The sequence below is a fragment of the Engystomops pustulosus genome, chromosome 6, assembly GCF_040894005.1.
Source record: "Engystomops pustulosus chromosome 6, aEngPut4.maternal, whole genome shotgun sequence".
Taxonomy (NCBI): domain Eukaryota; kingdom Metazoa; phylum Chordata; class Amphibia; order Anura; family Leptodactylidae; genus Engystomops; species Engystomops pustulosus.
Window position 1 is genome coordinate 141,791,829 of NC_092416.1, and position 27,796 is coordinate 141,819,624.

A 27,796-nucleotide genomic window follows, 5' to 3' on the forward strand; every position below is an offset into this window, starting at 1 on the left:
GATCCTCTTGCTAGAAATGTCATCAGACCACTGCCCAGTCCCTGTGGACACACTCAAGATGGGATCTACTACCAGGGCAAGATTTCTTTTATCAAATGCCTGCAAAAACAAAAATTGGTAGAATTTTTTTGTGTGAAATGTTGCTCGATTATTTTCCCCATAGGGAATATAAGGAATTTCTTTCTTTTTATAAGGTTAAAGAAAATGTAGCCTGCATTTAATCCACATAAGCAAAGATGTAGGTGACACACATGTAACATGTATAAAATCATTAAAACAATCCTTTATACCCATCATCATGCAGCACTATATTTACCACACATAAAGAAGCATAGAATATGTTTCTGAGGATTTCCCCCCATCCACCAGGGAGCTTTCTTAACTGAAGATATTTTTGTTACTTTACACATATGCAGGCACCACACTATGCATTTGTTTGGGCAAGGGGTGGGCAGCCCCCTCTTTGTGCCCCCCTGATGAATGGGTCCCCATGTGTGACCTGTGGCCCTGAATCACTAAATCTTCTCTTCCAAACATTCACCTTGACCAGATAAAGGACCAGTGAGAGGGGTGGGGGTCCTCGGCTCACAAGATGATTTCTTATTGGGAGGAGCACATGTGGGGATATGTCTGGGAAAGCCATTTATCCCCCCTCCCCAAGGACCTCACAGAACTGCAAGACATTAACCCCATCACAATCACAAAATGTAATCATATCCGCTACGTCTAGAGAATGCAGAAATGCTGACAGCCATCACCGTTACCTCCTAACATGCAGCACCAAATTGTTACAGCGAGCAGGACCAGTCCCCACATCCTCCGAACATAGACACAACAATACTTACAGTCCTTACATTCTCTCTCATATACAGATATCAGGCTTGTCATATATATACATACATACATATATATATATATATATATATATATACACACCAGCACTTGCCATTTACCTAGCCCCTAATACACAAAGTCACACACATAATAGTAACCAAAATAGAAACTTTGAAAAATGCTGTATAAAAGAGAAATCCTCTTTTACATTTTGGGAAAAATATAGTGCAGCCAAAACCAGATCCTAATATGAGAGGAGCTCCTCCTCATATTGGCCTAAAAAGTACATGAAGAAAACATTCACAAAGCAGCAGGCCTTCATTTTTTTTTTAATACATGGACCTTACATACACACACATCTCCTCCTCCTAACTGTAGGATACATACCTTTCAACCTCCTCATACACAGACCAATATAAATATATATATATATATATGTGTGTGTGTGTGTTTGTATATATATATACACACACACACACACAGACATCAAGATACATCTAATACACAGACACCAAGGGACAAGACTATTTGTAATATACAAACACCAAGCTATAATCCTCTCTATCCAATCTATAGATACCAAGTTATATACCTCTGTATCCAATCTATACATGCCAAGCTTCATACCTTTTTGTCCAATATGTAGACACCAAGCTACATACCTCTCTATCCAATCTATAGACATCAAGCTACATGCCTCTCTATCCAATCTATAGACACCAAGATACATACCTCTCTATCCAATCTATAGACACCAAGCTACATACCTCTCTATCCAATCTATAGACACCAAGCTACATACCTCTCTATCCAATCTATAGACACCAAGATACATACCTCTCTATCCAATCTATAGACACCAAGCTACATACCTCTCTATCCAATTTATAGACACCAAGCTATAAACCTCTCTATACAATCTATAGACACCAAGCTACATACCTCTCTATCTAATATATAGACACCAAGCTACATACCTCTATCCAATCTATAGACAACAAGCTACATACCTCTCTATCCAATCTATAGACACCAAGCTACATACCTCTCTATCCAATTTATAGACACCAAGCTATAAACCTCTCTATCCAATCTATTGACACCAAGCTACATACCTCTATATCTAATATATAGACACCAAGCTACATACCTCTATATCTAATATATAGACAACAAGCTACATACCTCTATACTTAATATATAGACACCAAGCTACATACTTCTCTATCCAATCTATAGACAACAATCTATATACCTCTCTATCCAATCTATAGACACCAAGGTACATACCTCTCTATCCAATCTGTAGATGCCAAGCTACTGTACATACCACTCTATCCAATCTAAAGACACCAAGCTACATACCTCTCTATCCAATAATTGACACCATGCTACATACCTCTAAAACTAATATATATATATAAACACCAAACTACATACTCCTCTATTTGATAACAGACTCAAAATACATCCTCTCTCTATAATACACATAAACTGATGTACACACCTATTCCTTATATACAGATTACATACAGCTTCCCTAATACATACATAAAGCTAAATACCTCCAGGCTGCTTTCTAATACACAGACACAGATCCTTCTCCTCTGCTCCAGACAGACATAACACACTTTCTAGACCAGATATCAGAACATACAGCTCTTCATTCCTCCCATTAGACTATGCATTGTCTCCATATAACATAAGCAATACTGCAATAACATCATCGCAGACATTGGGTTAATTAAAACGCCAATGGCCTAAGACTCTTTATGGCAAAAAACGAAGAGGGGAGTCTTTATCCCCCCCCCCCCCCCACCTCAGAAGTAATTTATATCAGTCAGAATAGCCTAAGCTGAAGCCCCATAAATCTTTATAAACTAACTTAAAGCAGACAATAAGCAGCTCCCCCCTCCCTCACTTCTGTCCTGTGATTAATGGGGAGAGACCCCCCCTCTTATTCCCTGCCACAGACACGCATTCCTCACTCCCTATACTAACAGCACTAGACTGGGCCTTTAAAGGGCTAGTTTCCTGTGTGCAAACACCAGCACATATCAAGAGGTTTCTTTTTAACTTCCCGCAAAAGGCTTCTCTCTTACAAAAAGGTGATTCAGTCGCCTCTTAATTTTTCTTAATTTTTTCTGTAAGAAAATTTTTGGGGATTTCACATTTCGTGTAGATTATCATTTTTCAAGTCCATAGTACAGATTTTAAAATGCATTCATTTTGTGAACCACTTTACTCATAAGTAATAATAATCTTTATTTATACAGTGCCATCATATTCAGTAGCGCTTCATAAATCACAGGGGACATATACAAATAAAATACAAAGTTAAAACACAGTCACGTGATACAATAGAAGTGAGGGTCCTGATCACAAGAGCTTACAGTCAGAGGATGAGGGACTGACACAAAAGGTGTAAGAGCTTGTATAATGGTCCACCCATTCTTTATAAAGGAACAGAATGAAATAATTTAATAATTTAAAAAAATGCTGCTGTTTGAACCATTCACCAACCAGCCGATGGGACTGCAAAGCCTGGAGCTTGGTATTTGTTTTTACTTGCAGATGAGAAGAGTGCACAAGATGGGTTAGAAAAAAGAGAGTTGAAGTTTTATGCAGTTAGGCTACATTCACACGTGTGGCCACCGTACCGTAGCACGGCAGGCACACGTCAGCGGGAGAGGAGGAAGAGATGTATGGAGCACGGCCCCGTTATACAGGAAAAGAGAAGACATGTCCTATCTTTTCCCAGTTACAGAACGGTACGGTGCCACACGTACCGCGCCGTACGCCCATTGCCGGCCTATGTAGGGCGGCTGTAGATACGTCCGTGTGAATGCAGCCTTATGGAAAGTGATAGACTTGCCTAAAGAGATGGTTTCAAGAGCATTTGAAGCTTTGGAGATTGGGTATTAGCCTGATAGAACAAGGTAGGGAATTCCAGAGAATGGTGCAGCTCTGAAAGAAAATTTGTAAATCTCAATCCCCTAGTGACATTAATAATAATAATAATAATAATTCTTTATTTATATAGCGCACACAGATTTCGCAGCGCTGCACAAGCATGTCAAATTGGTCCCTGTCCCCATGGGGCTCACAATCTAAACAGCCTAACAGTATGTTTTGAAGTGTGGGAGGAAACCGGAGTACCCGGAGGAAACCCACGCAAACACGGAGAGAACATACAAACTCTTTGCAGATGTTGACCTGAGTGGGATTCGAACCCAGGACTCCAGTGCTGCAAGGCAGAAGTGCTACTCACTCCGGCACCGTGCCGCCCTACATTAACACAATAAAGATCATTTTTTAACTCTTTACTTCACAATTTTACTCAGTTTTATAGCTGTCTTAGCTCCTATAACTCCCTAAGCTGGTCAGGACAAAATTCCAGAGTGTGGGTGGGGACTCTCTAAGCAGACACATCATTATCCATCTAATTCTAAAAGTGTCTAACGGGTTAGATTATCAGGGTACAGGTTTATATACACTTTCATTTAGCTTCTGAACATTGTACTAGTATTTGACACATAGAAACATGAGACGCATCAGAGATGATGAAATATATGAGATGCCTACTACACACAATGACATTAAGCTCTGTTACATCTCTGCTATTCCACAACACACTAGATCTCCTATGCCTTCCTCCCCCGATAAAGAACTTATCTGCCTGTAGCTTGTAGTTCTTCTGACTCCTCTGCCGGCAGGAAGTCAGTGTCTGTGTTAGCTCCCTCCTGGAATGGGAGGAGCTAGAGGCAGAGAGAGAGAAACTCAGCTCCACGGCCATCACACAGAAATCCAAGATGGCTTCCCCGACCCTAAGTCAGAAGTTACAGAGTTGTGTCTAGGGGCAATCTATATCTGTGAAATTAGAGAATGTGTTATTTTGTTATCCTGAGTACATTTAGGAAACGTGTCTTCGTAGGAATACCCCTTTAAGGAAGAGCATAATCTAAGATCACTGGCAGATCAAAAAGCATGGGTTGGACAATAGACTGAGATTAGAGAGGAGAGGTAGGAGGTGCAGTATCAAGACAAGCCTGGCTACTGCATTAAGAATAGATTTTATTATTATTAAGCCTTGTTCACAGTGATGTCATGGCTTTTTACAGAATTCATGATCAATATGACCAAAAACAAGGACTACAATGTCTAGAGGTTCACTAGGCAATCCGATTATTTCAGGCCATGTACGCCAGTAAATTGCCTTACAAGCCCAATAAATCTTCCCCATAGAGTGTAAACTCTTGCGAGCAAGGCCCTCTTTCCTGTTTCACTGACCATGTTATTATGGCTTTGTAACATCTTCGTACCCCATGATGTGTAAAGTGCTGCTGAATATGATAGCGCTATATAAAGATTTATTATTATTTATTATAACTTACTCATTTACAATCATTCCAAATCGCAAAAGAGGGCAAAACAAATGGCAATGCTTGCAATGATTTCAGTGGAAAACGTTAAAACTAAGCAAAAAACACAAAAAATATATCAATTCGATGTACTGTCGGTGACTGTTTCCTATTCTTGGTATACATCACCAGCTTCCCCACTCTCATCTAGTCAATGTACATGCTACATCTGAAGGGGGCAACATTAGTTTATTGCCGTTGAGCAGCATTGCTTTGCATAAAGATGACCATTTGAACCACAGTAACATATCTCCATATGATATCCATGGGACATTTACATGTCATAATACATACTCAAAGCTCTTGCCAGCTGGGCCCTCATGTTCCATCTGAGTATGTTATTACTCCATATTGTCTTGTTTGTATATGACTCCCATGATCTGTACAGTGCTGTGGAATTTGATGGCGCTATATAAGGATGTATTATTGTAATATACATATAACATACCAGAGATGATATTTTGACAGCGTATACTCAGTTTTCAGCGCTGCAGACCATGAGGCAGCTCGCCATTTCCTTCTGAGTGGGCCCTGAGGTGGGCTTAGCACACAACACTCTGTTTTCACAGCTGTAGTAAAGTGGGACCTTTTTATTATTTTGATTTCTGGGAGTTGTTTTGGCTTATTCTGCAGATCCTACTCACGTCGAACACCCTTCCACCTCCTCCCTGCATCCCTCAAAACATAGCAGCCTGCTACAGTATGTAACATAAGGCGGCCTGGTGCTCAGACGTGACTGGGGTGATCAGGTGTAGGGGTGTGATGTTTAACCATTTCAGTATAAAGTCAGGACACCACATTTCCCAGCATGCCCAGAATATTTAAACCTTACAACCCCCTGTGCTCGCTTTAGCATACTCTCCACTGCCTCTCCCCAGGCAATGTCACTAGTGTAAGAAGTTTGTCTTTTTTTTTCTTACTAGATAATGTCACTTCCCTGTACAGTATTTTATTTTTCCTGCATGAACCGCACTGCCATTTGAGACGAATTGAGAGAAAAGGTCAATTTTTTAACATGCCAATGGACGTCACAAAATGCCAGGCGCCTGCACTACCCACGCACATCTCTGAGCCCACCCCTGTGCCAGCAGCCCTGGAGCCGCAGTTAAAGATGTACAGCCCTGTATAAGACATAGGGCATCTGACATCCTCCTATTCATACCCAGAGAAGACAGGCCAGAGACAGAATGGAGAAATCAGGAGGTGGGGGACGGTATCAAATAAAATCCAATAAAAAGTGGAAATGTGATGCCTATGAGGGAAGATAAGTTACATTTTCAGACTTCATAAGAATATTTGATAAACCAAAAACAGGACTTAAGAGTACGGCTTAGGGGAGAGGGATGTATCAGGGGACAAAGAAGAAAAGGGGACAGAAAGATGAAAGAAAAGATTAGAAAAAAAAACCCGCCCTACGAACAGCGCTGTCCTCATATGCTCTCTCTATCCCAATATCTCCTGTGGGTGGGGATACTGCACCACATAGAGGGGGGGTTTCCTTGCACCAGTGGGTGGTAGGCGATGGGTGCTGCATGTGACTATAACCCATCACTGGTAAATAAGGATGTTTTAGTGTCTCGTGTAGTTCCTTCTGTTTTATGAGAACCACATAAAGCGGAAGCTGAAAGTGGGGAACCTGTTTCGTTAAAGGGAAACAGTCCTATTGAGTAGCAGTGGTATTCATCATAGTATCATTATTAGCTCACAAGACTTTACAATGAAATCATAAATCAAGTATCTTTATAAACACATATTCCCTTCAAAATAATAATTCTGATACCTCTGTTATTCCTCCTGGGAATGTAAGAATAACCAACCAAGGGGTTCATATTCCCCCTGCTGACAAGATGGAATAGTCAGTATGTAGGTTGCAAAAGGCTGAATGTTATTTGTTAAAAAAGGACAAGAATTGCCAACGGATCAGAAACATGGACAGGACGTGTGTCCATGACATTTTTCACTTTGTTTTTATAGTCCTCTATGGATTCCAGAGAAAGTGTTTAACATTTTGGACAGGTTACTAAAGGATGTTATTTGTAGAGGAAGACAGCAAATCAGAAACTAGGATACATTATGTATGGATCAAGGTAGAGTGGCCTGTTCATCCCAAATTTCAGACTATATGGGAGATTTATCAGGTCTTCTACACCAAAACACTGGCGTAGAAGCCCTGAAATAATCACAATTAATAGAAAACTGCCAGCAATTGTGACTATTTCCCACTTTGCGCCATCTCTACGCCAAAAGTTCCCATGCTTTGCATATTTCTACACCTGGCAGAAATAAAACATTTGTTGAATTATGAAACAGTTGATATTTGGAAATAGCTTCCAGGGTCAATGTTTTACGTTTTTAATAATTGTTTAGGTAGAGAGAACCTTGAATCACTAACATTGAACACTTATGTTTTATTAAAGGCAACCAGTCAGGGCAATTTGAGACACTAAACCACCCACAGGTCCTTACGGACTGGTGGTTTAGTGTCACAAATCGCCCTGTAGTATTTTTACACAATAGTTTAGAAAAAAACACTTTATACTCACCCAGTCCATCCATTTGGCGCCTGCGCAATGCTGCAATAGGCTGCAAGCAAGAACATGTGGCCCGGAATATGCACACTGCTGTAGTGCTAATGTATGTACAGAAAAGTCTGTGCATTATAGTGATATATGATACAAGGAGTCCCTTCTTCCCCACAGAAATGTAAAGAACAGTCTGTGCATTATAGTGATACATGATACAAGGAGTCCCTTCTTCCCCACACATATGTACAGAACAGTCTGTGCATTATAGTGATATATGATACAAGGAGTCCCTTCTTCCCCACAGATTTGCAGCACTGATTTTACTTCCTGTTTAATTTATGTGTTAAGATTATTACTATGTTCTATCAGGTAACACATTGGTTTTCTTTGCTACCACTAGAGGGCATCCTTATTCAGGACCTGAAGACATGGTTGTGACAACTCTCGGCCATATTTCTTTCTTCATTTCAACAAAATGCCTTTGCCTTTCTTTCCTGTCTACACATATAATATATCTCCTCCTCCTTAGCACATGCAATTCCACAGCTGTCAGACCACATTATTTCCAGCCTCGTGTAGGAATGGTTGACATGAATGTGTATTTTGGACTGTAAGTGTTTGGGGGGGTGTGAATAACTTGCCACACACTGAGAAAATATGTGAATGTGTAGTTATAACTGGCTACAAATAAGAAGGCGGCTGTCACGGTAGTGCTGTCAGAAGTACCACAATGTAGTGAACACACATAACTTTCTCTTTTTTAAGGAAGGGACCCATATGATATGCACATATTATACATCAATTGGGCTGACTATAATCGTTAAAATACCATTTTGCAAAAGTATATACTTAAAGGCCATTTTCACCCAGAGGGTATTTACACATGGCTGCAGTCAGAATCCATATATAGACAGAGGGGTGATTATAAGAAGGTCATAAATGAATTAGCATCATGTAATTCATCTAAGCAACACATTTACAGATGTTTTTGTAGAAAGTTGTACAGTCATATGAATATGTTTGGGCACCCCTATTAATCTTAATCATTCTTAGTTATCAAAATGTGGGTTTTGCATCAGCTATTTCAGTTTGATATATCTAATAATTGATGGACACAGTAATATTTCAGGATTGAAATGAGGTTTATTGTACAGTGCAATATGCATGAAAACAAAATTTGACAGGTGTAAAAGTATGGGCACTACATGGCCGATGTATTTCTGCTGCAGAGCGTCTGATACTGTGCAGGACGCTGGCTGACGTGAAGACTTCTCGCTGCCAGCGTCCCTGCTGCTGCACAGTAGACGCTGCTCTCACTCGGAAGATGAAGCAGATGAAGTAGATGCGAGCAGCCATTGAGGTAAGTTAGAGTTTATTATTTTTTTCTGGCCACTAATAATGTGTATTTAATTAATTAATGGAGCCTGGGGAGGGGTGTTTTAATTAATGGAGCCTGGGGGGGGGGGGGGGGGGAGATGTATTAATTATTGGAGCCGGCTGGGGGATGTATATTAATTAATGGAGCCTGGGGGGATGTATATTAATATTGGTATCTTAAAGGGGTTGTCCGAGTTCTTAGAAAAAACTCAGGGAGGCCGGGAGGGGGCTGCTTAAAAAAATAAAGTCCTACTTACCTTCCGGTGCCATCCGGTATCCAGCCCTGCTGTCGCTCCGGTCCGGGCGCTATGTAAACAAACATGGCCGCCGGTGCAGCGCTGGACTCAGCTTCCGGCCGGACCCGACAACCTTCCGACACGCATACACAATGCTGTGAATAGGGACGGATAGGCGTGCCAGGCCACGGCCGGCAGGAAGCTGAATCCAGCACTGCTCCGGCCGCCATGTTTGTTTACATGGCGCCCGGACCGGAGCGACAGCAGCGTTGGATACCGGGGGGCACCGGAAGGTAAGTAGGACTTTATTTTTTTAAGCAGCGCCCTCCCGGCTTCCCTGAGTTTTTTTAAAGAACTTGGACAACCCCTTTAAGGTCTGCGTTTTTAATGCCACCACATGAGCAAAGTGGCCCAGTGAGGCACTGTCGCCCAGGGGCCCACTGAAACCTGGAGCCGGCCCTGCCTGGATAGATTTGGAGCAGTGTTTTGGATCATTGTCTTGCTGATATATCCATCCCCGGCGTAACTTCATAACCTGCGGAATCCATGTGACCCTCAACTTTAACAAGATTCCCGGTGCCGGCATTGGCCACACAGCCCCAAAGCATGATGGAACCTCCACCAAATTTTACAGTGGGTAGAGAGTGTTTTTCTTGGAATGCCACCATCCATAACGCCTTTTTGTATGACCAACAACTCAATCTTTGTTTCATCAGTCCACAGGACCTTCTTCCAAAATGAAACTGGCTTGTCCAAATGTGCTTTTGTATACCTCAGGCGACTCTGTTTGTGGCGTGCTTGCAGAAACGGCTTCTGTCACATCACTCTCCTATACAGCTTCTCCTTGTGCAAAGTACGATGTATTGTTGACCGATGCACAGTGACACCATCTGCAGCAAGATGCAGGTCTTTAGAGGTGTCTGTGACTTGTCCTTGACTGTTCTCACCATTCTTCTTTCTGCCTTTCTGATATTTTTCTTGGCCTGCCACTTCTGAGCTTAACCAGAACTGTCCCTGTGGTCTTCCATTTCCTTACTATGTTCCTCACAGTGGAAACTGACAGGTTAAATCTCTGAGACAACTTTTTGTATCCTTCCCACAAACAACTATGTTGAACAATCTTTGTTTTCAGATCACGTGAGAGTTGTTTTGAGGAGCCCATGACGCCTCCTCAGAGGAGATTCAAATAGGAGAACAACTTGCAAGTGGCCGCCTTAAATACCTTTTCTCATGATTGGATACACCTGGCTATGAAGTTCAAAGACCAATGAGGTTACCAAACCAATTTAGTGCTCCAGTAAGGGTGCAGTCACACGTTGCAGTTAAAGCTGCATCACAATCAGCTTTGAGGTGGTTTTAAGTGCAGTTTTGTCAATTGAACAGGTGAAAGACATGAAGTGAACGAGTGAATGACATTTGTGGAGCAGGTTTCCCTTCAAAATCAAATTCACTCGTTCACTTCATGTCTTTCACCTGTTCAATTGACAAAACTGCACCTAAAACCACCTCAAAGCTGATTGCGATGCAGTTTTAACTGCAATGTGTGAACCCACCCTCAGTCAATAAAAGTAGTTAGGAGTATTCAAATCAAGCAAATGATAGGGGTACTTTTGCACCTGTCAAATTTGATTTTAATGCATATTGCACATTTTCTGTAAGTACAATAAACCTCATTTCAATCCTGAAATATTACTGTGTCCATAAGTTATTAGATATATTAAACTGAAATAGCTGTTGCAAAAACCAAAATTTAGATAACTAAAAATGATTAAGATTAATAGGGGTGCCCAAACGTTTTCATATGACTGTATGTACATAGTGCAATTTCTCTAAATAATCACAAATATATTTACAGTATGGAGTGATCAGGGGAGCTGTCATACCAGCAGTGAGGCACAGGAAGCTCATAATTTACAAAATATTGGTTAATAAAGTGACTTATTTAACTATATAAGGACAGCACAGGGTCTCTGGTATCCATGCACTTGGAAAAAAAAACTTGCACATCGCACAAGTTGATGTTATGAAAAATAGCGACTTTTTAACTGGGTCTTTCCCAAAAACCAAAGCTACTCCTGAAAAGTCCTACAACAGTGATGGCGAACATTATTGAGACCCAGTGCACAAACTACAACCAAAGTCCACTTGTTTATTGCAAAGTTCCAACAGGGCGTGTAAGGGTGTTACTGCTGTGGATCGGATCCCCCGTGTCGCTTACCGGGGGATCCAATCCTCTCCTGGGCAGCCCCGAAGTCTGCCTAATGCTCTGGGGCTGCCCGATGTCCCTGCCAGTCAGATCCCTTCCGGGTCTGACTGTAAACTGCGCCTGCATGCTCAGACAGTTTACACTGCTCTACAATAAAATAGTATTGTAGAGCAGTGTATTGAACTTGAATAAGCAATCAAAGCATTGCTGGTTCAAGTTCAAGTAAGTATAAGTAAAAACATGTAAAAACACTAAAGTTAACACATTAGAATAAATAAAAAATTAATACATAAAAATATAAGCCCCTAAAATGACATTTTCCCATAAAAACACTTAATAAACTATTAAAAACACAAACACACAAAAAACCGCCACATATTTGGAATTGCCGCGTCCGTAACAATGTGTATAATAAAACAGAATTGTTACTGGACCTGCACGGTAAACACGGGGGAAAAACCGCAAAAAACGTTCCGAAAAAAAGATAATTTTTAATTAATACCTTTAAAAAAAGATCTAAAAAGTGATTTAAAAAATGTTACGTACTCTAAAATAAGACCACTAAAAAAACAACTCTTCTCGCAAAAAATAAGCCCCTAACCAGGTTTGTCAGCCGAAAAAAAAAAAAGTTATGCACATGAAAAGATGGTGATGCTAAAATGAACCAAATTTTCTGCAAATTAGTTTTTATACAGTGAAATTGAATAAAATACAGAAAACCCCCACATATTTGGTATCGCTATGTCCGTGACAATCTGCATAATAAAACTGAATCATTATTGGACCCGAAAAGTGAACCCTGTAAAAAACAACCTCAAAAAACTCTCCGAAAAAAAGATGATTTTTAATTAATACCTTTAAAAAAATGCTCTAAAAAGTGATTTAAAAAAGTTCCGCACTCTAAAATAAGACCACTAAAAAGAACAATCCCTCTCGCAAAAAATAAGCCCCTAACCAGATTTGTCAGCCCAAAAATAAAAAAGTTATGCATATGAAAAGATGGTGATGAAAAAAATTGTCTCCAAATTACCGTATATACTCGAGTATAAACCGAGACCCCTCATTTTACCACCAAAAACTGGGAAAACCTATTGACTCGAGTATAAGCCGAGGGTGTAGTATACAGCCAGTCCCCATGTAGTATATAGCCAACCCCTCTAATTATACAGCCAGCCCCCTTGCAGTATACAGCCAGTCCCCATGTAGTATACAGCCAGTCCCCATGTTGAATACAGCCAGCCCCCAAGAGGTATACAGCCAGCCCCCATAAAGTATACAGCCAGCCCCCATAAAGTATACAGCCAGCCCCCATAAAGTATACAGCCTGCCCCCATAAGGTATACAGCCTGCCCCTATAAAGTATACAGCCTGCCACCAATAAAGTATACAGCCTGCCCCTATAAAGTATACAGCCTGCCCCTATAAAGTATATAGCTTGCCCCCATAAAGTATATAGCCTGCCCCCATAAAGTATACAGCCTGCCCCCTGCCAAGTGTAAAAAAAAATAAAAAACTTAAATACTCACCCTACGGTGTCCGGATCGTTGGCACGGGTCCCGATCTTCAGGCGGCGGCTCCTCTTCTCTCTTCTTTCTTCTGTAGCAGGCAGATCGCGTCCATGCGATCTGCCGGCGGGCACGCCCTATGATACCGCGGTGTCGCTGCATCTTATTGTGTGCCCGCCGGCAGATCGCATGGACACGATCTGCCTGCTACAGAAGGGGAGCCGCTGCCTCCTGGTACCGCGCCGAGGATCGGGAGCCTCTCGGTGAAGATCGGAACCCGCGCCAACGATCCGGACACCGGAGGGTGAGTATTAAGTTTTTTTTTTTTCTTGACTCGTGTATAAGCCGAAGTGAGGTTCTTCAGCACATTTTTGTGCTGAAAAACTCGGCTTATACACGAGTATATACGGTAGTTTTTATTCAGTAAAATTGAATAAAATACACAAAACCCCCACATATTTGATATCCCTGCATCCGTAACAATCTGCATAATAAAACAGAATTGTTATTGGACCTGCAAAATGAACCCCGTAAAAAAAAAACCTCAACAAACGCTGCGAAAAAAAGATAATTTTCAATTAATACCCTTTAAAAAATGCTCTAAAAAGTGATTTAAAAAAGTTACACACTCTTAAATAAGACCACTAAAATGAACAAATATTCTCCTTCAAAAAATAAACCCCTAACCAGATTTGTAAGCTGAAAAATAAAAAAGTTATGCATATGAAAATCAGTGATACTAAAATTTACATTTTTGCCTAATTACTTTTTATTCAGTAAAATGGGAAAATGTTTTTTTAAAAAAAACCTATATAAATAAGGTCTTTTCGTAAACGTGGAGACCCATAGAATAAAAATAATATACTATTTTTACGGTACGGTAAACGGCTCAAAAAAAATACAAAAAAAGTTCCTAAAAATTTATGATTTTCATTTCCTCCACCAACAAAGAGTTAATAAAATCTCACCAATTAGCTATAGATGCCCCAAAATTATGTACCAGAAAAGTGCATCTCATGTGGCAAAAAAATAAGCCCCTATAGGTCCACAATAAAAAAACAAAAAAAATTATAGCCTGTCCAATGTGACGTAGCGAATCTGATCTGCATGGCGCCTCCTTCCCCTCTATGCCCGGCCGTGCGCCCATACAGCAGGTTACCACCACATATAGGGTATCGGTGTACTCGGTAGAAATTGGGTATCAAACTTTGTGGAGCCTTTTTTCATTTTATCTATTACAAATGTTTAATTTTCCACCCAAAATGAATGTATTGTCAAAAAATATTACAATTTGTAGACCACCCCTCCATTTTGTTTTAACCCCTATAAAACACCTAAAGGGTTAACAAACTTCTTAAAAATGTTTTTTCATACGTTGAGGTGTGTAATTTCCATAATGCGGTAATTTACGAGTCTAGCTATTAGCCTCTCACGGTCAATTAAAAGTTGAGCAGGTCCATCTAAATATTAGTTTTGGTGATTTTCACAAAAATTGGAAAAATGGCACCCAAATTCTGAGCCTCATAACATTCTACTAAAATATGTGGAATCTTAAAAAACCATGCCAACATAAAGCAGACACTTGGGAAATGTAAGTTATGAATTTATTTGGGTGCTATGACTATCTGCATCAAAAGTAGGGAATTTAGAACTTTGAAAATAAAGATTTTCTTCCAAATTTTTGCCAAATTTTGTTTTTTTTTCATAACTAAACACAAAAGATTTCATCCAAACTAATTTGATATAATATGTCACGAGAAAACAATCTCAAAATCCCCTGGATATCTCATAGCGTTCCAAAGCTATAACCACTTATAGTGATTAGAGATTTGAAAAATGGGGCCGCGTCCTTAAGGCCAAAAGAGGCTGATTCCCGCAGGGGCTAAAAAGCATGAGTTCTGCAATGCGTTTAAAAATGCAGCAAGAACGCACCATGTGGAAAGTCCAAGAACACTCACTTTTCTCAATCCACGATTCCTTTATTCAAGCATTAAAACATCAGACATCTGAGGACGCCGGGGTCCACAAGGTAACAGCCTGTTTCGCGCGTATAGCGCTTTGTCAAACCTCCTCGTCATGTCCAGGACTCCAGCCTTATAAAAGCCAAGGGGGAGGTGCCTGTATCATGGCGAGCAGTAAAAGTTACATTCATTAGTGCACAATCTTCATAATCCATTTTGCTTCTTCTCTTAGCAATTCCCTCTGACGATCCCCCCCCCCTTGTACATGTACAATTCCTGAAAATTTCAAAGAACGTGCATTACCACCATGGGATGCAATGACCTGCTGAATCAATCTTGGGGAACCTTTTAGGGTCGCAATAGAGTTGCAATGCTCCCGGAATCTCACGAACAGGTTACATATGGTTTTACCAATATAAAAATGTTTGCACAGGCAAAAAATCACATATACAACAAAAGACGATCTGCAGTTTATGAAATCATGTACCTCATGTGTAACACCACATATTCGTAGAAAATTACTGGTCAGCATTTGATCGCAAAAATTACAATTTCCACATCTAAAGTTGCCTTGTGGGGTACATGTATCCAGCCATGTTCCTGTAGGTGTACTGAAGCGACTATCAACCAATAGACTTCTAAGGGTTTTACTTCTTCTAAGGGCTATTATTGGTTTTTATCTGTTTAAGAATACCCCGGTTTCTGTTTATGGCCGAGCGGATCTCCACTTCGAAAGTATTATACTTGAAGGAAAAAACAAAGCGATCCTGTTTTTTGGTAATATTTCTAGTTTTCACTTTCCCTCTCAGGGCTTCTTCTCTCGAAATGGAATAGGCTCTCTGAGATGCCCCCTCCACAATATGTTTGGGGTACCCACGTTCCTAAAATCTCCTCATTAATTTTGTAGCCTGGTCTAAAAAGGTGGAATCGTCACTATTCAATCTACGCAGTCTGAGGAATTGACTATAGGGGACCCCTGATTTTGTATGTTCCGGGTGAAAACTTTTAAAATGCAATAAGGTATTGGAGGAGGTAGGTTTCCTGAACGCACCATGTGACCTAACCTTTGGGTTTGCGCCACCACAAGCATCCTGACCAACCTCCGCTTCAACCAAACCAAAATTATTTCTCTGAGCACTCCAGTATTAAAACGAAAGGCTTGTTTATTTCATCTTTTTAAAAAGGATTCCAGAGGTAATTAAAAACTCCAATGCGTTTCAAGCTACACGCTCTTAGCCATGGCATGTACAAAATACAAATATTAAAAAAAAAACAACCTTCAATGAAAGCTTCATTACATAACATTTTAACTCTTTACAATGCAATATTTATTCCACCTGTGAGAGAAAGCCATATACAGTATATTCCTAATAAGGTGTATTTAATGTCAAAACAAATATCTTCAACATTATTATCTTTAGGCTAACGTAGTTTATACAGTATGAACACAAAAAAAATCACATCCAAACAGTATAACAAAGTCAGACTGATCAGAAAAGACTCACTGGTCCAGTTACTCCGACTGAGAAACTATGGATCCCATAACATGTCAAATGATGAGAAAAGGCAAAGCTAATCCCCAATATGAAGGAGACCTACGTATTTAATACCGGTGGCAACAGAATTTAAGGTAGAGATGAGAAAATGCAGATACATCCTAACTAAAAGGATGATCTATATGACATTTTATTCTATTATTCTAATAAAAGTGTGCTGTATCAGTCCTGAAATTAAGGCCAGACGGGAAAAGGGTTTTAAGCCAAAATATCCAAAATGACTCACGTCTTAACAATACTTTTCAACAATCCCCACCTCTTTTGGGTCGAAGCACATATCACGTAGCACAGAATTTGAAGTTCTCATTGGTATGCGGCAAAATGTCTGGATGCTCCCAACATGCACCTGAACCTACGTTTGGATATGTTGGAAACTGAATCAACCCCATGGTAGAGGACAATATTTCTGGTTTTGGTTTGGTATTTCTGGTTCTTGGTTTTCCTTCGTTTTACTATATCAGTGCAACAACCTCAGCTTCAAGCCTGCAACTCATGTAAATGCTGCACAACATTAGGGCATGTCCCCAAGATCCTGGTTATATGTCACAATCACTTTGTTTTATAGAAAACAATTTTTAACATTTTTCAACAATAAGACATGAAAATCATTCTGATAGTTAAACAGAATAGATAGTGAAACATGAAAGACATATCTATTCCAAGACAAACTATTTTTTTACACACAATGGGGCACATTTACTTACCCGGTCTCTGCCCGATCCCGATCCGGAATGTCCGACGATTAAGTCTGCCGCCATTCACTACAAGCGTGCGCCTGATTTCCTGCAGGTCCCGCGTAGTTCACCTTCTTCTTCCTGCTGCATGTAAGTGCTTGGCTTGCGACACAATTTTAAATGTTAAATCCCGCACGTTGTCCGAATCCATCGGATCATCCGATGGCCCGCCTCCCGATTTGAGTCGCGTGAAAGCCGATGCGATTGCGTCACAATCCCGAAAAGAGCGAAAATGTGGCCGCAGGACCCTTAGTAAATAAGCCCCAATATATAAGTTGTCTGCCCGAACCTACTCTCCCCAGCATTGCCTCACATCAAGGGTTGGAGTGTACTATTAAGGAAGCCCCAACACATTACTTTGCTTGGGAGCTCCGAAATGGGGATAAGGCCAGAATGTTATAAATTCCCCACCAATTTCAGAAAACTAATGAATATGGAGGCCCCCCAATTCTCCTCAACTGGAGATTGGGGATTTTTACTGCCTGATACTTATTCTCGGCAAGTGGTGTCTGGAATTGGACTTCTCCCCTTAGCTCCACACACAGTCAATCATATATATATGCGAGTCAGATATTAACCTTACAAAAGAGTTTATCCAGAGATTGTAAAAATTTGCTGTTTCATCCAAAAACAGTGCCATACGTGACCATAAGTAATGTTTGGTTATTGGAGCAAAGCTCCATTATTCTGTCTACATCTCTTTACACACCATGGTCAGCCGTGGTGCGGTTTTTGAAAGAAAGCAGCAATGTTTTTTCCCCTTTAAGCCTGTTGACCGCAACCGAGTTTGGTGTGACAAACTCACTCCGTGCTCTTGCAGGATTTACCACATCAAACCTAGCATCAGCAGGAAATCCTGCAAGCGCAAGGAGCAGGTTTGTCAGACCAAACTCGCTCATGAGCAATGGGCTTTAAGATGACAGCTAAATAAAATGTTTGTCCAGCTTAAACAGCTGCTCAGTGGAATTTTGGTTTTCCAAAGCATTGACCATCATGTCCTATATTTTTAGCAGATTCTTTACTTGGAATGTAGGGCAAATATTTTTTTTTTTGTTTTTGGCACTGATTATTGTGGCAGAAAATCAATGGCAATTAAGGTCCCTTTCACACTGCCGTTGTGGTGACATATATATGACGCATTTGGCGCCTGATTGCGGTACAGTGCACGCATGCTCTATATTTTCCAGTGTTTCAGCCGGGCGTCATGCCTTGCTATGGAGAGGGAAGCAGCACTGATCCGGGTGAGCATATGGTAGTGTGAAAGAGGCCTCAGGATGGCTACACATTAAATACCCGCTTAACTACAGCGCCGGTTCTGTAAGAACAGTATCAGAGCCTGCACTGCAGTGTGGCCAGCAGACAGAAGGCCTTGCATTATATTTCTGTATGGGGCAAGGACCCCTGTGCGATCCTGTGCAAATCGTTCAGTTCTCGGTATTGTGCCAACATATGGGTCCATTTCCACTGGCTGAACACATTACTATTCCGCAGGTCTTAGTCTGCTTTTGGTTTGAAATTTGTCCAAAACATACTGCGAAGTTCATGGCTCCCATAATCTTTTAGGGTGCGTTCACAAGTTCAGTTTTTCTGATGCAGCTTTTTCATCCAAAAGCAGGTTTGGATTATAATGAGTGAGAATAAATAATTGAGAGATGCCATTTCTCTTCCTCTTCTTACTCCACTCCTGGTTTGGACATCAAAAAACTGTCTGAAAAACTGAAGGTGTGAACGCACCCTCAGCCTCTGCTAGCATCACACTAATCCGTCTCTACAATATACAGCAGAAAACTTTGGCATAATGTTCTGCACCATCTCGCAGCACGGATCACAGGCGAGTAGCATGTACAAGGAGGAACAGAAGGGTGAAAATGAGGGTTACCCCAAATGAAATAAATTTACCAGTAAGTCCTTCTCCTGTCAGGTTCAGATACTGCAGACAAGGTTAATTCTTCCAGCCACTGCTAATGTTGTAAGCATAGATGTATATGTCTCTCAGATGTTTTGTTGTTTTTTTTTCTGTATTTTTCACAAAATCATGACCATGCAGCGCCAGATTATAGGAATCTTACCGTGTGTTGCTATTCAACAACCTTATAGCAGCTGTTTGTTCCCACAATCAGTGCACCAGCAATGCTATCCCGAAATCACCCCCTGGGAGGAGGATCAGTTTATCTGTGTCTCCATGTGTGTGACCTATTTTCAGTTTGAGATGCAGACTCTTATAAAGCAAGTGCAGTCAGCCTATAAAGGGGTCCTGTAAGGGGGGTTGAAGAGTTGCCGGTATATTTAAAGGGGTTATCCAGCCTTTTTTTTTTTTAAATTATATATCTGGCTTCGACGCTCCCCTTGTCCCGCCCCACGGTTTCTCTGTGCCGTGCACCTTTGGCCAAAGAGGCAGGCGCTGCCGCCCAACTACTTCTGCATTAGATTCAATGCTGTAGCAGACGCATGGCACTGGACAGGTGGACAGGACACAACAGGAGTGACTGAGAAGGCAACCATAAGGTTCTTTTTTGTTTTAAACGCATGTGTTTTTTGACGGACTGCTTAAAAACGGCCCAAAAACGCGTTCAAAATGCAATGTGTGTCGTCACCCTTAGGGTGATGTCACACATGGCGTTTTTAGTTAGTGCATTTTCAGATCGTAAAAAAAAAGCATCCTTTTTTAAAAACTCATGCGTTTTTTGAAAACACATGCGTTTTTGTCGGTTTTAATTGCGCAAATTCTGAAAACAGACAAAAACGCATGCATTTTCAAAAAACGCATGCATCATTTAAAAACGCATGCGTTTTTTATGATCTGAAACTAAAAACGGCCCAAAAACAGCCTAAAAACGCCATGGGTGACATCACCCTAAGGGTGACGGCACACATGGTGTTTTGAATGCGTTTTTTGGGCCGTTTGGGCCAAAGTGTTTTTGTATTAACACTGTCCCGGGTTGCAGGCGCAACTGTGTTCCTCGGTGTGCCCTGCTGCGCCCCTCACCTAGCCAGGTTGCAGCAACGTCTCCCGCAGCTCCTTACGCACGTCCGCGTTGCCCAGGGCGTGCGTGCCGACTCTTAAATTTAAAGGGTCTGCGCACCGGTAATTGGCGCTGGCCACCTGCCTTCCTGATGAATTCCCAGCCTCTACCTGTACTCCCTGCCGGATCTACGTGCCTATGCCTTAGAGAAAGCTCGCCATTAATATTCCTGCGTGTTCGTGCTCCTGAGTCCTGTGTTCCTGTCTGCCTGGACCTCCCGTTGCTTACCCCGGATTGGACTTGACTTTGCGGCCTGCCCTGACCCTGACCACAAGACTGTCTCTTGCTAAGGTACCTCGACCTTGGCTGCCACCGCGCCTGTGGAACGACCTGGTGGTACCCTGCCGCTGCAAGTCCATCCTGCTTTGCGGCAGGCTCTGGTGAAGACCAGGTGCCACTTGGACTCCGGTCCCAGGTGTAGACTAGTACCACTGCCCCCGGTAGTCCAGAGGATCCACTTATCCCGAACCCTGAAGGTAGATCCAGCCATGGTTCCACTTCCCGGTCGGCCCCATCTTGCCACCATCGTGGTCCAGCGATTCATCAGTCCCTACTGCGTGAACAGCTGGGACAGGTCACCGCTATGATAGCCACTGCTAGCCAACAGCTGCTAGCCACTCAGCATCAGCAACAGGTTCCCGAGGCAGTCTAGGTTTCCGGCTTGTCTACCTGCCGCTGAACCTAGGCTACTCTCTATGCCCGGCAAGTATGATGGAGATCCTAAGTTGTGCAGGGGCTTTATAACCCATTTCTCCCTGCACATAGAACTCATGCCTTCTCAATTTATCACGGAGCGATTCAAAGTGGCATTCATCCTCAGTCTCAGCTCCGGCAAAGCCCTGGCCTGGGTCCTCTTTGGGACAGAGACAACCCGGTCACGGCTACTCTCACAGCATTTCTGGCGGAGTTCCAGTCCGTGTTTGAAGAACCCGCATGGGCCTCTTCTGCTGAGACTGTGCTGTTGAATCTACGCCATGGGAAGCTCTTCCGTGGTAGATTATACTGTCCAGTTCCGTACCCTGGCCTTGGAACCCTCCTGGAGCGATGGGGCCCTGCCCGCAGCATTCAAAAAGGGACTCTCATCTCACATTGAGGACGCTCTGGCCGCTCGTTATCTGCCGTCTACCCTGAGTGGTCTCATTACCCTAGCCACACAGATTGACGTGCGGTTTAGGGAGCTACCAGTAAGTTACGCCTTGAACAACCTGAAGTGCGCCCACGTCGTCTTTTTTTGTCTGGCTCCTGCTTTCCAAAGGCCGGTCCAGCCTCCGGTCGTACCCTCTGCAGAGAAGCCTATGGCGGTGGACAGAGCCAGACTCTCTTCTCAGGAGCGTTTCAGAAGATGTCAGGGAAACATCTGCCTTTATTGTGCCAGTCCTGAGCACTTCATTGGGTCTTGTCCTGTCCGTCCCCAACGTCTGGGAAACGCCAGCACCTAGGATTCTTGGGAGAAGCGTCCCTAGGTGTAAGCAAAGCTTCATCATGTCTGATTATTACGGTGCTTGACAGCATTGGCACCTGCACCCAGATTCAGGTCACTGCTTTTCTGGACTCTGGTTCCGCAGGGAACTTCGTGGATGCGGCTCTGATCTCCCAGCATCACATTACTGTGGTCCGCCTCGAGAAGCCTCTGGTCATCTCCTCAGTAAGCAGACAAATCCTCTCCGACTCGGTCCGGTACCGCACTGAGCTCCCTGCAAGTCGGAGCTCTTCATAAAGAGAGACTGACTTCTACGTGCTGCCTTCTCCACCTCCTCTCTCCTGCTGGGCCTTCCATGGCTGCAGCTTCATGCACCAATCCTTAATTGGAAGATGGGGGAGATCCTTCGTTGGGGTCTGGAGTGCCAGTCTCGTTGCATGGTGATGCCTCTACCAGTACCTGTCCTTGTGTCCTCTGTAGCTCCCAAGCCTCTGGAGGGCCTACCAATGTGTTACCAGGACTTTGCAGATGTGTTCTCCAAGAAACAAGCAGACTTTGCCGCCACACCGTCCCTATGACTGTCCTGTGGATCTCCTGCCGGGTGCCTCCCCTCCCCAGGGTCGCAGCAATGTCGGAGTACATCCAAGAGAACCTGCAGAGAGGTTTATATGTAAGTCCTCCTCTCCGGCTGGTGCAGGCTCTTTTTCACGACCAAAGGATGGGTCATTATGTCCTTGCATTGACTATCTCGGTCTTAACAAGGTCACGGTTAAGAACCGCTATGCGTTGCAGTTGATCACGGAGCTCTTTGACCGCCTGCGCGGCTCCAGGGTTTTCTCCAAGTTGGATCACCATGGAGCCTACAACCTCATCCGGGTGATCTGTTGAAGACTGCTTTTAACAATCGTGATGGACATTTCGAGTACTTGGTGATGCTGTTTGGATTGTGTAACATGCCAGCCATATTTCAAGAATTTGTCAATACTCTATACTCTGTCGTAGTTTATCTTGACAACATTCTAGTATTCTCCACGAACTTTGAGTCCAACCAGTCCCACGTACAGCAAGTTCTTGGACGCCTCTGGGCCAACCGCCTCTACGCCAAGCTTGAGAAATGTCAATTTCTCCCTTTCCTTTGGCTCTTTTATCTCCGACAGAGGTCTCCAGATGGATCCAGCCAAACTGTCTGCTGTTCTTCAATGGCCGCGTCAGGAGTGTCTGGGCTTTGTGAACTATTACCGGCAGTTAATCCGCATTTCTTAACTCTTGTGTCCCCCATCGTGGCACTCCGCCTTTTCTTCAGCCCCAGTTCTCACTACACCTGATATTGAAAAGCTGTCCATCTGGAAGTTGATGCATCCTCCGTAGGTGCTGGGGCGGTGCTCACCCAGAAATGGCCCAAGGGCCGAACTATCGCTTGCGGCTTTTTCTCCAAAACTTTTTCCTCTGCAGAGAGCAATTACTCAATAGGAGATAGAGAACTTCTGGCCATCAAACTCGTCCTGGAAGAATTGCAATATCTTCTGGAGGGAGCTTACCATCCGCTTATATACAGATAAAAATCTCCACTATCTCCCGACAGCTCAACCTCTCAACCCTAGGCAAGCCCGTTGTTCACTCTTCTTCTCACGTTTCAACCTTCTGATCCACTTCAGTCCGCCTTAGAGAAAGCTCCCCAGCGATATTCCTGCGTGTTCCTGCTCCTGAGTGCTGTGTTCCTGCTCCTGTGTGTTTCCTGCTCCTTCATTCCCGTGTCTTGTTCACGTCTGCCTGGACCTCCATTTGCTGACCCCAGATTGGACTTGACTTTGCATCTTTGCCGTCTGCCCTGACCTTGTCCCTTAACCAGACCACAACACAATCTCCTGCTAAACTACCTCGGCTGCCACTGTGGGCTATTCGCACCTGTGGAACGACCTGGTGGTACCCTGCCGCAACAAGTCCATCCCACTTTGCGGCAGGCTCTGGTGAAGACCAGGTGCCACTTATACTCCGGTCCCAGGTGTCAGCTAGTACCACCTTCCGTGGTGGTCCACTGATCTCAAACCCTGACAGACGTTACGCCCTTTTGATCACTTTTAATTGAAATTTTAATATTTTTCAAAATGGCAAAAAAGGGGCATTTTTAACGTTGGGTGCTATTTTCAGTTAAGGGGTTAAACGCCTTATTATACTTTGATAGATCGGACATTTTGGGACGAGGTACCTAATACCTAACATGTTTATGATTTGTACTGTTTGTATTTATATCAGTTCTTGGGAAACGGGAGTTGATTTGAATTTTTTGGTTGTTTTAACTTTATTTATTTTTTTTTACCATTTTTCAGACCTCCTAGGGTACTTTAAGCCTAGGTTGTCTGATTGCAGTATGGCAGTATATGGTAGGATCAAACACTTACCGGGTATGGAGAGCGCTCAGCCTTTTCCAATCACAGCTGACACGTGACGTAGTAGTCAGTAAGGGGTTATTGTGACACTGTGTTTCTATGGAACAGAAGATAGGTGCATCTAAAGTGACATTCCACCTACAGTCTGTACACTTGACACATCTCAGGCAAAAATTACTCTTCTCTGCTCATTTTCATATGACTTTGAAGGAGATTTTTTATAGGTAAACCAGCAAGATTTCACATGAAAGAGGGAATTCTAGAAAGAACATTTGTAGCCTTACCAGAGGGTGCTAGTTGAGGTAAAATCTGGAGAGAGTCCTTTTCACGTGTTCATTTACTAAAGATGGATATTTTACCATGCCTCTTATACTTCCAAACCATCCCACTCACTTCCGAGATCTTTCTTTAATTGCCTTTGCATCTTAACTCAATCTTTTGTCTGACACAAATCTAGACCGTAAAACAGAAAAACAATTTGTTTTGACTCTTCTCAATAGTGAAGGTGGCACAGGCCTACCAGACTTTTGTCTATACCATAGAGCAGTGATGGCGAACATTTTGGAGACCGGGTGCCCAAACTACAACCATATCCTACTTATTTACCATGAAGTGCCAACATGATAATTTAAACAGTAACTTATTGCTCCTTGTTCTTTCACAACATTCAATCGTATTGGCCCCCTGAGGCCACCAATATAGTTGAAAGTAGGAGGACAAATTCAGACATCATTGTAGCTTCTCTCCAGGGTCTCTCTGTACAATAAGAATCATGGGGCCAGCAAGGGGACCTCAAAAGATAATCTGGACCTTCTCACTCTTCCTGCATTTCCAATCAGTGAAGGATCTGTCACCTTAAAATGGTATTGAGAGAAGAAGGAGAACTGAGAACTGCTGGAATATTCTGGATGCTGGATGCTGGAATATTCTGGATGCTGGATAATGAATCTATCCTGGGGCAACACCCTGGGTGCCAACAGAAAGGGTTCAGACTGCCAACTCTGGCACCCGTGCCATAGGTTCGCCATCCCCAACCACAATCGAAAATGTATGTACTGGACCTAGTCATCTTCCTCGGTCTATTCGCTGTTATTGCAGCACGGTGGCTTAGTGGTTAGCATTACAGCCATGCAGCACTGGGGTCCTGGGTTCAAGTCCCAGGGTCAACATCTGCAAAGAATTTGCCACACTCTAAAACACACTTGTAGGTTAATTAGATTGTGAGCCCCATTGGGGAGAGGGACTGATGTGGCAAACTTTGTGTAGCGCTGCATAATCTGTATGCACTATATAAAGGAATTATTATTATTGAGGAGGAGGTTGGGAGATTATGGACGCCATGTCCCACTTCACCAGCAACTGGGAGGAAAATCAAGGTACATCCTTTACTCCTGAGCAATGGCTCAGGAAGGCTCAAGAAGGCTTTTATCTTGATCCACAAGATTTCTATTTTTACTCGCGTACAAGAATTGAACTATAAGATTCTCATCCAACGGTACAAAACGCCAGTAAAAATACACAAAATGTTTCCTGACGTACTGGCCACTTTCTGGCAAAGCTGAAGCATCCTTGCTCCACATACGGTGGGAATGCAAACCCGTCCGGGATCTCTGGAGGACCATTTCCAAACCATACAATGACTTATGCTGTAAGAACATCACCCCTTCTCTGGAGCTGGAGCTCTTATGGATGCTCCCTGGATGTACCATGTACCCATCACAATATGCACAAAAAAAAAAAAAAAGCCATGTTACACCATTAGGAGACAAATAATTTCCCAGTTGTAGCGATCCCCTGAAGCCCTCAATAAAACTCAATGGATATAAGCCCTTGATTTAATAAGACATAAGGAGTTGTGGGCTAGCGATGATGGCACATACGAGGCGTTCCATGTGACCAGGTACCCTTGGCTTCATTTTAGGAACTCTCCGACTACAGATGCCTGGTTGACTGCTTACAGCGCCTCCTCTGTGGTGGACACCTAAGAGCCAGTCACACACCGCAAACAGAATACCCACACCTGATCCGTTCTGGTCCAATACCTCCCCTGCCCTTCCTTTCCCCTTCCCTTCTTGTTTGTCCATTGTCTGTTTCTATCTGATGTTCCTAAGTTCTGTAGTTACTGCTGACCGAGTTTGGTCTCCCAATTTTTACTCTATTTTCATAGTTATCCGAATTGGACATCATATTGACTGTTGGACGAACTACATTTTGTTTTTTACAGGCAGTCCCCGGGTTACATAGAAGATAGGTTCTGTAGGTTTGTTCTTAAGTTGAATTTGTATGTAAGTTGGAACTGTATACAGTATTTTATAATTGCAAGCCCAAACAAATTTTTTTGGTCTCTGTGACAATTGGATTTTAAAAATGTTGGATTGTCAGAAGAACCAGGATTAACAATAAAGCTTCATTACAGAAACCTTTAGTAACTGTTACAGCTGTTTATTGTAGCCTAGGGTTAAAGTACAGTAAATTACCAATTACCAGAGGTCCGTTTGTAACTAGGGGTCATCTGTAAGTCAGGTGTTCTTAAGTAGGGGACCGCTTGTATATACAATATAATAACTATGCAACTATTTGTTTTCAACATGCTAAGTTAGGTTACTAGAAGTGGACATCTTTACCTCTGGTCAAACCCTCCATTTCATACTTTTTCTCCAGATTACAGTCTATGATGTGCTACAAGTCCAACTATTGTTTCCTAGCTCAAGGCTAAAATGAATAAGGATAAAGCTAAACCTTGTAGATGATCTTAAATGTAAACAAAGCTCTTGTAACTGTGGATTTATACTTTACATTCATAGATTGTAAGCTCTTGTGAGCAGAGACCTTATTTCTATTGTTCCATCTGTACATGTTATTACTCTGTCTATATATGAACCCAATTATTAAGAGATGCTATATATGATGCTGCTATATAAGTAGATGTATTTCTATAGTCATTGGCTGATGATTCACATAACTGTTCAGATTCAGATAGATCAGGTTTCAATAAACCACAAACATTCATTCCAGCTCTTTACCTTATTTCCTCCAACATCAGCTGATGCCAACAAGCTGGGAAAAGAAAAGAAAAAAGTTACACTAGAAAAATGAAGGCAATTAAGTCTACACATTTAACTTTTTTTTTATATCCTGCTGAAGTCTTGTCCTCAGCCATGATAGGAGCCAGCTAAGCAAGTAGTCGGGCACTCGTCTATTCTGAGACGTCTCTTACAACAGCTGGATTGCTCATTCCCATAGGGCTGGCAGTGAGAGGCTGCAGGAAAGTAAAACTTTACTCTGGGTCATGGATTAGTGAGAGAAATCTCCTTGTTACTGCTATGGGAGCAACATCTAAAGCAGTACTTTATCACCACCATCTGGTCACTAATGAGTACTACAAAAAAACAACCTCACTGCTACATTACAGTTTGAACGAACACGTTTTGCACTCATCTCTGGCACTTCAATATTTTCTTATTGCCATATACAAATAACCACTTTTGCCACCTGGCAAAATTGTTTGGCTATGGAACAATGAATGAACTATGAAAAGTTAAATGAAATATGAAAGTAGGACAATACCTGTCACAGAGGGAAGAGACAGATATTGACTGTATCCACCGATT

General features: G+C 42.3%; 1 long non-coding RNA gene across 1 annotated transcript; it reads right to left on the bottom strand.

Annotated features, from left to right (window-relative positions):
* LOC140066104 (uncharacterized) lies at window positions 1-27,470 on the bottom strand. The gene is made up of 3 exons (XR_011848114.1): window positions 27,209-27,470; window positions 24,198-24,282; window positions 1-99 (listed from the first exon to the last, which is right to left on the bottom strand). It is a non-coding gene; the product is annotated as an uncharacterized lncRNA (long non-coding RNA).
* Between the last annotated feature and the right edge of the window lie 326 nt (window positions 27,471-27,796).